Here is a 5,007-nt window from a genome sequence, read left to right as displayed (position 1 = left end):
CTTATTCTTTTTTTTTTTAATAATTTTCAAACTAACCAAGAAAAGCACAACCTCATCTTAGCAGCGATGACTATATTGCTTATGTCAAAGCAGCCAGCAGTCTTTGTTTAAGTGGGTGACAAGCCAAGCTAAGGTTTTAAATTGCTGCGCTTCCACCAAATCACGAAACCATTTGCAAGAGAAGGGCAGGCAATTGTATTTCTGAAAAGTTGGCAGCTGCTCCTTTGTACTTTCTCACTGGGATACACCAGGTGTGATGCACTCCCTGTGGCTGACATCACTTCAGATCAAGTATAAATTAACATATCCGTTGGCATCTTTTTGCCCTTGCCTCTATTCATAGACTAGAAAAGGCAAAAGACAGGGGTAGGCTAATGGAGAACAAGTCAAAAGTGAAAGGACATTCAAAAACAGAACTTTGGAAGGAGAGGTGTTGGTAATGGAAATTCTAGAAACTGACACATTAACATGGCCTTAGCAAGAGAAAAGATGGCATTCACAAAAGACCATTTGAGCTGAAGGGCAGTCAGGTTTTGCAATGGGAAGCAGAAGGGAAGGGATAATTTCTTACGGAGATTTGATAGTATGAGCAAGAAATCAAAAGCTGGTTTAAGAGAAAAGGGTCTTGAAAAATATATTAGATTCCCGGGTGCCACAATCCTACGGATGAAAACAGAGCTTAAACAAAAACACTCAAGATTTTTATATATTATCAAAAACTCAATGAGACCTTAAGATGACATGCAGAAAAATCTCTTCTTCCCTTTCTGTAGCTTAAAATACAGTTACTATTAACACATACTACACAATTACTGGTGCTCTCCTTAACAATCCCCTGGGGTTACTGTGACTCTGTAAAAGACATTTCAATATATCTCTTACTATCTATCTGCTCTTAAATGGTAAAGACCTAGAAAATTTTCCTTGAATTGTCAGTAGAAAAGAAAAAAAAATTCTTCCAAAGGCATTATTATATCGAATAGCCTTTTAGAATTTTTTTTTTTAGTTATTTCCATTTGACCCCCAGGCCATCCTCATAAATACACTGATTTAATCTGAAAGAACACTTAGAGTTTAATTATTTAATATTAAGACCACCCTCAAGTCACTTCATAATCTGATCATTAAAACTGATGGCATTTTCTATCTTTACGGTATTTTCAATATTCTGAGCCACTGTGTATTATTTTATTCATCTATGCCTGCAACAAGTGTTATTTTTTTAAAACGGCTTTATGTGTCAGGCACATGAGTTGAATTTCTCATTATCCTGAGATTCTTTAGCATGGGAACAGCAAGTGGGCTGGTAGACAGCTTGGTCCCTGTTGTGACAAGAATGATCCAACCAGAATCAATTCTGAAGAGCCCAAAGAAGGGCTTTTCAACTTCGTTCATTAGCTCCATACTGACTAATTTAATCAGATTTTTCTGATGCTGAGACCCAAGGTCAAGTATTTTTTTAAAGGCTCTCAGGTGATTTTCATGTGGTGCAGTTTTATGAAGCACACACACACACACAAACCCTCAACAGTTTAACAGATAACACAGTTATCAGATATCACACATGTAACTGTTGAGTTATCACAACACAACAGATAACACAGTTTCATGCAGCTTTATCCAATTGGGACAGCTTCTCCCAATATAGAGCAAAATAGTACTTTCTTCGCCATCACAGGTTATCCAGCTATTCATAAGCCATTAAGGTTGCCCATTCACCTGTTCCTATTCTTCATTCAACCACGAATTATTAAGTCCAGGAGTAGCAGCTGTTTTATTAAGACTGGCGTCAAAATGTGAGCATGCAAACGGAGCCCTGGGCAGTGCTACTGAAGTCTTGGCAACATCATGACAAGCAGCCCAGCAAACCCCCTAACAATGAATGGCCCCTGTAGAAGTAATTCCCCCTTTATCTCCTTTTCTTTTCAAGCCATTTCTAGTGGCAGCCCATGAAAATGAGTTTGCCCATTCCTCTTGCAATAGCACAGGGGCAAATACAGCTCTTTATTCCCAGGTAAACCCTGGTGCTGCAGACTGTGCTCTCGATCTGTAAGAAACTCATTCATTCTAACTATGCACACACGTGTGACAGGATCCCAACTCCTGGTTGTGTATCATGCTTTGTTACAAGGCCATAACAACTTACAACAAACTTTGCAGCTTAAAACAAACAACCCAGATATTATTAATATTTCACAGTTCTGTAGGCTGAAGTCCTACTGGTCTCAGTAGCCTAAAAATTAATGTGTCAACAGAGACACATTCCTTACTGGAGGCTCTGGGGATGATCTGCGTCCATGCTCTTTTAGGCCGGCTGAATTCAGTTCCTTATGGTTGTAGGGTTGAGGTTCTTGGTTCCTTGCTAGTTGTCATCCGAGACCACTCTTTGCTCCTAGAGCCTCTTCCATGCTTTGAATAAGCTCCTAGAAGCCTGTCTCCAGTCACTGCACATGACTTTTATGTCTTAGAGCCTGCACCTCAAACACAGCTCACTCTTGAAATCTCTCTGACTTCCCTTTCTGTCACAGCCCTTCACCCTACTCTTATGCTTTTAAGGGATCACGTGATTACACTGTTCTCACCTGAACAAACTAGGATAATCTCCACTTTAGAATCGATAAGTTTAATTACACATGCAAACTCCCCTTTGCCCTGTAACGTAACCAGAGATCGAATTGCCAACATTTGCTGGATCACGGAGAAGGCAAAAGAGTCCCAGAAAAACATCTACTTCTGCATCACTGATTATGCTAAAGCCTTTGACTGTGTGGATCACAAGAAACTGTGGAAAATTCTTAAACAGATGGAATGCACACCACCTTACCTGCCTCCTGAAAAACCTGAATGTAGGTCAAGAAGCAACAGTTAGTACCGATGATGGAACAACGGACTGGTTCCAAATTGAGAAAGGAGTATGACAAGGCAATGGCACCCCACTCCAGAACTGTTGCCTGGAAAATCCCATGGACGAAGGAGCCTGGTAGGCTGCAGTCCATGGGGTCGCTAGGAGTCGGACACGACTGAGCAACTTCACTTTTACGTTTCACTTTCATGAATTGGAGAAGGAAATGGCAACCCACTCCAGTGTTCTTGCCTGGAGAATCCCAGGGATGGGGGAGCCTGGTGGGCTGCCGTCTCTGGGGTCTCAGAGAGTCGGACACAACTGAGGCAACTTAGCAGCGGCAGCAGCATGACAAGGCTGTATACTGTCACCCTGCTTACTTAACTTACATGCAGAGTACATCATGCGGAATGCTGGGCTGGATGAATCACAAGCTGGCATCAAGACTGCCGGGAGAAATATCAACAGCCCCAGAAATGCAGATGAAAACCAATCTAATGGCCAAAAGCAAAGAGGAACTAAACAGCCTTTCAATGAGGGTGAAAGAGGTGAGTGAAAAAGCTGGCTTAAAACTCCACATTCAAAAAACTAAGATCATGGCATCCAGTCCCATCACTTCAGAGCAAGTAGAAGGGGAAAAAGTGGAAACGATGACATATTTTGTTTTCTTGGGCTCCAAAATCACTGTGGATGGTGACTGCAGCCATGAAATTAAAAGACAATTACTCCTTGGAAGAAAAGCTATGACAAAGCTAGACGGCATATTAAAAAGCAGAGACGTTACCTTGCCAACAAATGTCCCTATAGTCAAAGCCATGGTTTTTCCAGTAGTCAGTATGGATGTGAGATTTGGACCATAAAGAAGGTTGCTATTGTTTAGTCACTCAGTCATGTCAACTCTTTGTGACCCCATGAACTGCAGCACACCAGGCTTTCCTGTGTTTCACTTTCTCCTGGAGCTTGCTCAAACTCATGTCCATTGAATCGCTGATGCCATCCAACCATCTCATTCTCTGTCATCCCCTTCTCCTCCTGCCTTTCCCAGCATCAGGGTCTTTTCCAATGAGTTGGCTCTTTGTGTAAAATGGCCAAAGAAGGCTGAGTGCCAAAGAATTGATGCTTTTGAACTGTGCTGTTGGAGAAGACTCTTGAGAGTCCCTTGGACTGCAAGGAGATCACACCAGTCACTCCTAAAGGAAATCAACCCTGAGTATTCATTGAAAGGAGTGATGCTTAAGGTGAAGCTCGAATACTTTGACCACCTGATGTATTATTACGAAGCTTCTCAGGTGACGTTTACTCCCGTAAAAGTTTGAGAACCACTGATATGGTGATTAGGAATCCAGACTTTGAACAGTCTGTGTTTAAATATCACTTCCTTCATGTAATTCTGAAGGTAGAGACTTTTAGCAGTTTTGTTCCTTCAAAACCCCCAGCACCTAAACAGCACCAGGCATGGAGCTAGTGCTCAAAAAACAGTTGTTGAATGAAGGGTGCACAAATGATTGAAGGAATGACCATGGGTTGTCTTAATTTCACCAACATTCTTAACAGAGAAAAAAGAAATTAAAATGAGGATAGTACTCCTCTCTTACAGGGATTTATAAGAAAGAAATGAGCTAATAATGTGTGTTCAAGCGACAGCATAGCGCCAGATATATACACAAAGTGCATACTACACGGAGGGCGGCAGTGTCATTTGTGATGTGGTCATCACACAGGTGCTGCGAGAGCAGCAGTGACAGAGGAAACCCTTTGCTCCCAGAAATACTCAGGAGATAGAAAATGTGCTCTCTGGGTGCTTGCTGTAGAGGTGCTGGCATACCAGAAGAGCACATGTTCAGTATTTATCAGAGAAACATCTTTCTTTAGGCGTTCCAAATAATGTTTTCTGACAAGGTCATGAGGGAGTCAGAGGCCTGACATTAAAGAAACATAATTTCTGTACATATTCTTACTTATCCTCTGCTGCATCCTTTCCCCTTTCTTTATCTTCCAAATAAGGAATTTGTATATTTCTGGCTGAATTTACTGGATGTTTACCAGCTTCATGCATAAAAGATGTGCTGACTGCTCAAAGAACAATTTTGAAAACACTCTGAAAATAATTCAATCTGAAAGGTCCTCTATCCACTGTTACACAAGGTAAACAGTGGTATTTGGGA

The sequence above is a fragment of the Budorcas taxicolor genome, chromosome 20, assembly GCF_023091745.1.
Source record: "Budorcas taxicolor isolate Tak-1 chromosome 20, Takin1.1, whole genome shotgun sequence".
Taxonomy (NCBI): domain Eukaryota; kingdom Metazoa; phylum Chordata; class Mammalia; order Artiodactyla; family Bovidae; genus Budorcas; species Budorcas taxicolor.
The sequence above is the reverse complement of the archived record's forward strand: the minus strand, read 5'-3'. Positions refer to the sequence as shown.